Here is a 9645-nt window from a genome sequence, read left to right as displayed (position 1 = left end):
CACTATCCTTGGGCACAGAATCTTAGGGCAGGAATGATGAATGCATGAATGAACACATGCACATGCAAGTGTGTGTACAGGCACATGTGCACGCGCGCACACACACACACACATACAGATAAGTATTTCAATGCAGAGTTTCTTTAATTTTTTACCTTGCTGTATTTATTTCCCTGTATTATTGACAAAATCAGCTAAGCACCTATTTACATACAACTCATCATGTTTCTCTAAAGTCTACTCTCCTTTTGTAAGCCTGCTTTTATTTGACCCAAAGTAAATTATTCAGGAGGTCAATTCATCTCCCTCAACTCTGTAATGTTAGATGGATGTTTAAGTTCTTCCTAGCAATATAATTTTGTGAAATCCTGCCTCAAGCAGCATATTTCTTTCATGAGAAGGGAAGCCTCTGAAAAAAAAAAATAATAGGTTTTTCTCCTCCTGGCAAGCATCTGTAGTTTTAGTACCTTCATATAATCCATTATCTGTCTGTGTATGCCAAAGACGTCTGTGAAAACAAAAAGACCCTTCTCGGTGCATAGCATTCATATACCATCAATAGATATGAAGGTATGTTTTTATTATTTTGAAAATATCATACAGAGGATTTACAATTACATGGGCAAGATAATGAGTACATTTCTTATCAAGCATTGTGGCCTCCTCCTTTGTTTCCCCTTCTTATCCCTTCCCATCTCACCCCTCATAGCCTCCCAATATCCCCCTCCCCCCGCCACCAGCAAAGTTGTAAAGTTTGTTTTTTGACATAACATCTTGTACACCTCATTGTTGCAATGGGTCCAACTGTATCCCTATTTAAATGATTTGTCTTTTCCCTTCCCCTCCACAAATTATACCAACATCAAATACAGTGAAAACAGGGGTTATATCGTGGGGGAGGGACATACAAAGCAACAAAAAATCATCTTATAAATACTTTAGAAACAATCGCATAAAATAAAAAAATATTTAAATACTTATCTTGGGGTTCTTCCACCTAACATCAATTAACCTTAGCTTTTCTGATTGTCTCAGACATATACTATTTATTGCAAATAAGGGAAACCATGGAGCCTATGTTTTAGGGCCTGGCTTTCTTCACAATATAATTTTTTCCCAGACTTTCATTTTCCTAACAAATGGGGCAATGTCATTTTTTCTGATGGAGGCATAGAATTCCATTGTGTATATATACCACATTTTATTGATCCATTCATATACTGAGGGGCATCTGGGTTGGATCCATATCTTAGCTGTGGTAAATAATGTTGCCATAAACACAGTTGTGCTGGTAGCTTTAATATGGTCTTGTTTGTGATCATTTGGATAAATGCTCAAAAGTGGGATTGCTGGGTCATGGAGGAGCTCTATGTGTTTGATCTTGTCCAATGCTTTTTCTGCATCTATTGAAATACCCATGTGGTTCTGATCCTTGCTCCTGTTGATGTGATGAATTATATTAATTGATTTGCGTATATTGAACCAGCTTTGCATACCTGAAATGAATCCTGTTTGATCATGGTGTATGATTTTTTGGATGAATTGTTGAAGTCGATTGGCCAAAATTTTGTTGAGAAGTTTTGCATCAATGTTCATCAAAAAAAATACGGTTCCATTTTGTTAACTGTTTTGAAGAACCAACTCTGTTTTGTTGATTCTTTCTATAGTTTCTTGTATTCTAATTCATTTAATTCTGATTTGATTTTAATTAATTTTTTCCATCTACTGGATTGGGGTTTATCTTGCTGCTCTTTTTCAAGGAGATTCCGATGTCTCATTTAATTGTTGGTTTCAGATCTCTCCAATTTTTTTCATGTAAGAACTCAGAGCTATAAACTTTGCTCTGAGTCCTGCGTCCCAGAGGAGCAGATAATTTCTGTGCTCATTTTTTGAATATCTTGAACATTTGAACTTTGTTTCTAAGGTTTTCCATGACCTACTGGTGATCCAAAAGTGTGTTGTTCAGCCTACATGAGTTACTGGACTTTCTTTTGGTGTTTTGGCTTTTGGTGGTGTTGAGTTCTTATTTTATTCACTTGTGGACTGAGACAATGCAAAATATGAATTCAATGTTTCTGAATTTTGACGTTTGATTTGTGACCTAAAATGTGGTGCATTTTGGAAAATGTTCCATGTGCTGCAGAGAAAAACGTGTACTGTGATGCTGCTGGATGAAATATTCGCTAGATGTCTACTAAATCGGTTGATCTATGCAGCTGTTTAGACCGGCAGTTTTTCTGTTTAGTTTTTTGCTGAGATGATCTATGTAGTGTGGATAGTGGTGTATATAAGTCCCCAACAATTAATGTCTTTGGATCTATGTGAGATTTAAAGTTATAATTTTTGGATAAATTTGGGTGCTTTATTGTTTGGCAAATAGATATTTAGAATTGTAATATCCTCCTGAAGGAGAGATCCCTTAATTAATATGTAGCAACCTTCTTTATCTCTTCTCACTAATTTTAATTTGAAGTCTATTTTATCTGAAATTAGAATTGCAACTCCCACCTGTTTATGGGGGCTATTTCCTTGGTAGAATTTATTTCAGCCTTTCACATTAAAAATGTGTTTGTTTTTATGGGCAAGATATGACTCCTGAAGACAGAAGATAGAAGGATCTTGCTTTTTAATCCAACTAGAGACTCTATGTCCCTTAATTCGAAAGTTAAGTCCGTTAATGTTGAGAGATAGTATTGAAAGGTATTTGGGAGTTACTGCCATTTTATCCACCTTCTTGGGGGTTGCAGCACCTGGGTTCTTCCTATGGTTCTTGGATTCTGTTTGGGTTTGGTTTCTTGGCCTTTATTGTGGTCTTGTTGGTTTTCTATATGTAGGAAATCTTTAAGAATCTTTTGTAGGACTGGTTTGGTGGAGATATATTGTTTCAATATTTATTTGCTATGGAAGACTTTTATTTGACCTTCAGTTATGAAGGAGAGTTTAGCTGGGTACAGTATTCTTCGTTCATAGTTGTTTCTCACTGTGGCATGGAATACATAATTCCAGGCTCTAAATTGTCTCTGCTGAGAAGTCTGAGTTGATTCTAATTGGTTTCTCTTTATAGGTGATTGTACTTTACTCCTTGACAGATTTAACGATCTTTTCCTTGGTCTGAATTTATCCTGTGTGGATTGTAATGTGACGATGGGATTTCCTGTTGTCGTTTGGTCTATTTGGGGTTCTAAAAGCTTCTTGTATCTGAATAGACCGTTTTTTTTGCATGTTTGGGTAGTTCTCTGCTAGGGTCCTGTTAAACAAATTTCCTAGACCATTAACTTCTGTCTCTAGGTGCTCCTCTACACACATTAGCCTCAGATTACGCCTTCTAATGGTGTCTTCCAAGTGTTGAATAGATCTATCATATTTCTTGAATTTGTCTTGGAGGGTTGTATATTCTTTCTCTATAATATCTATGCTGTCTTCAATGCCCGAGATTCAATCTTCTGCATGGTCTAACCTACTGTCAAGACTTTCTACTTTGTTTTTTATCTTTTCCTTTTAATTGGTCGGCTTCGATGGCTTCAAATTCTTTGTTGGAGCTTTGTTTTAGATCTTGTATGAACTTCTATACTTCCTTAATTTGGTGTTCAGTGTTTATTCGCAAATCATTTAGTTAATTGGTTATGGTTTCCTTGGACTCCCATTCCTTCTGTTGGGCTCCATTCAGCATTCCCTTTGTGGTTTCCCTGACTTCTTTCAGCTGTCTGTTTATGGATTCCATGAATGTCTCTAGTAATCTTTGTCTATTCTCATCCCATTCTACCAATTCTTGTATTACTCTTTGATTAGCTTCCTCACATTCATGCAACTCCTGTAGTTCTCTTTGTTCTCAGACTGCTCATGCAATTTCTTTCCTTCTCTTTGATTGTTCTCAGGCTGCTCACACAATTCCTTTATGTCACTTTGAGTGTTCTCAACCTGCTCACGCAATTCCAGTATTAACCTTAGAGTACCTTCCTCATGCCCAAGAGCTGTTTTGATCTTTGGTTTGCCTCCTCTCTCTTCCTATTATGCTCACACTGAGTCCTTTGCAGGTTTTTAATCTTTTCATTCACCATGTTTGCCAATAGTGTTTGTAGAGCTTTTTGGGAACTCTCCTCTGCATTATTCATTATCTGTTCTGTCACCTGATTATTTTGAATGGGAGTTGAGATACCCGGAATTGCCATTTTTCTTTTGTTTTTCTGGCTTGTTCTTCCCATTTGGTATGAAAGCAATGCCAGTTTTGTACTAGAACACCATTTTAAGGCAAGCATCATCCAAAGTCCTGTAATTGCACAGTCAAAAGTCTGCAGATACAATCTAATTCAAAAGATACAGTCTATTCAACATCAAAAATTATGTATTAATGGGCTCAGAACAGCAAAGAAGAATTTTACAAACCAGAAATTATTAGGTTTAGGGAGAAAGGTGGGAACTTCACTAGCTGCTTTACTAGCTTTGACCTATTTCTTCATTGTATAGGAAAAGTGTGATTCAACTAATTTCAATAGTATCTGTTAAGAGAATTATCAAGGATTTAAATTATTGTCTGTAATTTGGTCAAAGCTATGTCTCTTTATGTAGGCTACTAAAAATGTATTTACTCATTTCAAGTAAATACATAAATTCTATTTCCATCTCTTTTAAAAAATAAAATTTTGTTTGCTCTATAAATTGATCAGAGGCATGGATTTTTGGCTAGCTATGTCATTGCACATCTTTGTCACACTTCTCTCTCTTTCATGGTTCTCATAGATAATATGATTGTTCCATAATTATCCTAATTTATTTTGCTTTTATATTTTTGGTTTCATCATTTCACTTTTTGCTCTGCCATTTCACAAATCATTTATATAGAAGGCATTATTTCCTATTTTTTCATTCCTAGAATAAGCTACACATGAAGAGATCACTCGTCCTCATTTTCAGTCTGTACCTTTGAATACGGAGGAACATCTTTCCTCTGCACTCCATCAATTCCCTACTCTCCAGTTAGAATAATTTTGAATAATAAAATTTGAAAAAGAGAAAATAAATCGTGGTGAAAAAAACATATACAGAAAATTCACCAGACATTTTGGACCAGTTCAACCAATGTGAACTATTAGGGAAATACATGGACACCTCATTCCCACTGGCACTCAAAGTCTCTGGTTTGGCAATTCTTAGGAAGATGAGGAACAAGATAAAAAAGTAAGGAATGGTATCAATTACAAGAAAAAAAATGGAGAAGGATCTAAGCAAATTTCTTCATTGGACTGCCGCAAATATTAGGCTTACTACAGTGCAGAGACTACTTTCCAAAAAGGTCACATGTGAATACTAGGGATGATGATGAGTGTACCCCTCTTCATCTGGAAGCCTACAGTGGAAACTTAGACATTGTCCATGAGTTGGTGGCTCAAGCGGCCCATGCAATAACTGTAGATGACTGGACAACCCTGCACAGTGCACATACATAGAATAATACCAGAGTGGCTTCTTTCTTACTTCATCATGATACAGATACCAATGCCCAAACTAAAGGCCTCTTGACCCCCTAACATCTTGCTGCGGTGAATTGAGATAGCAAAAATATGCTGGATCTCCTTCTAACAAAGGTTATATAAAACCAGGCCTGAAGTACAATTTAGAAGAAACTGCATTTGATATTGCCAAAAGGATAAGTATATATCATTATCTCTATGAAGTTGTGGAAGGCTGAACAAATTGTTCTCCTAAGTCCTAACGGTCGGGTTAAGTTTCTTAAATTTCAAAAATGCAAGCCTATCCTTTGTGTCCATACAAAATAATTTCACAATCCAAATAAGAGCAATATCTTTTTTGTCAGACATGGGGCATGAACTCTGGGAATGGGCACTATGCCTGTGGTCAGCTCAAGGTGAGCACTCTACTGCTTAGGCCACAGCTCCACTTCAGGTTTTCTAGTGGTTTATTGGAGATAAGAGTCTCACAGACTTTCCTTTCTAGGCTGGCTTTGAACCGTGATCCTCAGATCTCAGCCTCCTGAGTAGCTATGATTACAGGCATGAGCGACAACCTCCTGGCAACACAAATAACTTACTGGAAAAATTCATGGATTCAGCGGAATTCTTCCAAGAGAATTGCCTGCATTGGATGTCAAAATGTATTCAAGTGTTTTTGTATACATGTATAATAATTCATACAGAGTTTGTGATTTTTTAATCAGAAATAATTTTAGCTTTATCTGTTGAAATGAGTAATACAGAAACTAAAGTATTTCTGGTGCTTTTCTGAAAAAGTATATGTTAAAATTTCCTATATTCTATGTTTGTATAATGTTCATAATGTATTTTATTCTCTCCTAGATATACTTGAATTTTACATTATTTAAAATATATAGGTTCAATAATGTGTCCTTTCAGATTGCATTCCATATAGAAACAGCTTAAGATTCCTTTTTGTCCTAGGTCCTAATAATTTTCTCTGGGATAAAATGACAATGTTATCTAATTTCAAAAGTTTTGTGAAGTTTATGCTATGCAAACACCTTTCTTTCTAAGGTGAAGATTTAATACACTGATGTCAAACTAAATTTAATTATATGAATTACGTGTATTGTTACACTTATAATTTTGTAATCAACTTTTTAATAACTGTTTTTCATTTCTTGCATCTGAAGAATGAAAAATATGGAATACTTCACAAACTTTCATATCATCCTTGTGCAAGTGCCATGTTAATCTCTGTATTGTAATTTGTGTATACATACTGCTGAAGCATGTAGTATTCTCTAAATTTAAGTAGTTAATGATGCAATCTTTATAGAGGCTTATATCTATGGGTGCCTACTATAACAAGGAAACCTTATGGTTCCTAACAATGCTATTTATCTTATTTCCTTAAAATTCTGTGAATAGTGGGGAAAAATTATATTGTCCAGTTGATTTATCACATTTGAAATCTTTTTTTGTCGATGACTATTTTAAGTCTTTTTCACTTGGAATTTGATCGTACTTTCAATTATTTATATCTAGGTCCAAAGGTGCTGGCTTTCTCAAATTAGCTTTGTGGAGCTAAAGGATTCAAAGTAAGCCTTGCTTAAGAGCTACTTCTAAATTCTTTAGCTGACATTTTCCCAAATGAGGTCTTACTTGCACAAAGGTCTACCTAACCCTTTACCCTTCTTCCATGTAGGAAAAGACCAACCAGACTATGTTACCTTGACAGCATAGATGGTCCTACTTGAACAAAACTAATCTTAGTTATAAGGGATCATAGAGAGATGAACAGTTCAGGCAGAACTGTTCAGACTAAAAGATATTTTATCAAAATACAATTGGTTATTATACCTACCATTTCAAGAGTAGCTAAAGCCAAGAAGGTGAGAAAATTGTTCATATGCATGTTAACAATATCCTTGCCTGCCTACCATCCAACCAGGCAGGAACTTACATTATTGCCTTTCTATCACCAAATATTTTCATAGTTTCAGGAGAAGTCCATATGTCTCTCCTTGTTACTATGCCTTAAATTGGTAATGTTTTAATCACAGTGTTTCCTCTTGCCTCCAGGCTGTAAATTTACAAATGGTAAAGCTTTAGGTCTAACTCTATCAAACAATGATGTAGAGATAATTGAATATTACTTTAAAACAGAGTTGCCTTTATTGCAGTAACCACAAGTGAACAATGCAAAACATGTGACATTTATTATATTACATATAGTTATATATTTTATATTTATATGTGCTGATTTTGTATTTCACACTGTGAAACTTACTAGAATTAGATGATAATTTGACAAATAAATTGATATTTATTTATTCAAGTAAACAGGATTGGAATATACATAATTAGGTTTAAAATATGTATTAGAATAGAAAAAGTATCAATGCAATGTCTTTGGTATAAACTTGTGGTACATTCTAACTGTTCTTGGTCTTCTGAATTCACATGGCCAAAAAAATTTTGTTTTCCTCTAATCTATAAGGGATTTACACTGCTGCTCTGTTTATTGTTTTAACTCACTGGTCCCAAATTGTTTTTCTCCGTATTTCTGAAGCATTCCTACAGATTATGCCCAAATTTGCTGATAAGATGTCTAAAAATATTTTTCTTCTTCAGGACCCATGGGTCACAGGATCCCAGATCCCAGTTACCTGTGTCATCAGATAACAGGGGCAAGACTTCTCACCAAGGACCATGCAACATGCCAACACAAAGTAATTGAAGACCCATCTCAGTTTCTCATTTCTTTTATTTCAGGGCCCCGATTCCTTGAGATGCAAGAATTAGCAGTAAGCAATTTCAAAATGCAAGGCAACTTAAAATGAAGGATGAGATCACAAAATTTGAGAGAAGTATTATCATTCAAACATTCATCTTATAGATGAACAGCCCATATGATTGAACAAGATCACAAAGTGCCATAAGATTATTTTTGATTCCCCTTCCCTATGATTAATGAAAGATTTTAGTCCAGTATAAGTGGGCTAAAAAATAGTTCCTGAAAGGATAGATCCATAATTGGTCTACCAAGGCCCGGAAAAATTGACTTAGAAGTCAAATGTAATTCAGAAAAACATTGAGAAGTTCCTTAGTGCTTCAAAACATTGGGCCTTCAGTACAACATGGTTCTGCAGAATGAAAATATCACTCTCAAACCAATGCTAATCTACATTTAATCTCCTGAAAGTGTATTCCTTTTCAAATAAACTTTTTAAAATCACATTAGCCAAAATAACATTTGACAAGTAGTTGATATTTAGTGACATTACAAGTTTTTCAAGTGTAGGGAACAAGTTACAATAGAGTTGAATTATTTACCCAGCACTAATGCCAAACACGTTCAACCATTCATTAAAGTGTAGAAATAGAACCACACACAACTTGTGTTGTTAAGTAGGGGCCTTCCAGAAGTGCATTAAGTAGATCAGCCTCTGAAATTTCCAACCCAAACTTTAGCTAATAAAGTAAATTTCATCATTTAATAAGGTACATTTTAAAAAGTCACAAATAGTTGCCTTATCATATGTTATTTTATGTTTCCCTATCTGTCTAAAATAGTAAGAAATGTTATTGTATGCTTACCCTATCTGTCCAACATAGTAAGAAATATGACTTTAAGTCTTGAATATGGGTTCTCATCAGAGATATGACAAAAATAAAATCTGTCTTCTATTTCTATCATATTCCTCTATAAGAATAAATTTTAGTTTTCTTCTTTATCGAAAACTTATAGGTAGTAGAAAATATTATCCCATGTAAAATAAAACAATCACAAGATTGTACAAAGCCATTTATAAAAATTTGTAGTTAGGAATACATTCTAAGCCATTTTTAACATTCTTTTTGACTAAAGATTAATCTTCCAAATGGATGAAATAAAATCATGTTTAGGTGCTTCATGTCTCCAGACTTGCAAATTGTTACTGCCGATGAATGAATTATGGAAATATAAGCTGACAACAGTTCAAGCATATGCAGGATTGAAACTCCATGGAATGTATATAAACCTTTCAAAGTATTAACAGATAGTTTAACAGAATGACTATCAGGAAGTTGAAACCAGAGCGGAATTATAGTAAAGGCATAGAATGAATTAAAAATGAATAAGGGGCAAGTACAGCTAGAATACTCAATGTACACACGTGATAAAGGAAGTGGTCAATCAAAACAAAATCTTGGAGAAAGGGTTGCT

General features: G+C 34.7%; 1 pseudogene; it reads right to left on the bottom strand.

Annotated features, from left to right (window-relative positions):
* Positions 1-6629: 6629 nt before the first annotated feature.
* On the bottom strand, positions 6630-6726 carry LOC138838535 (U6 spliceosomal RNA; annotated as a pseudogene).
* Positions 6727-9645: the final 2919 nt, after the last annotated feature.

Source organism: Dipodomys merriami, unplaced genomic scaffold, assembly GCF_024711535.1.
Source record: "Dipodomys merriami isolate MVZ:Mamm:240054 unplaced genomic scaffold, mDipMer1.0.p SCAF_281, whole genome shotgun sequence".
Taxonomy (NCBI): Eukaryota; Metazoa; Chordata; class Mammalia; order Rodentia; family Heteromyidae; genus Dipodomys; species Dipodomys merriami.
The sequence above is the reverse complement of the archived record's forward strand: the minus strand, read 5'-3'. Positions and strand labels throughout refer to the sequence as shown.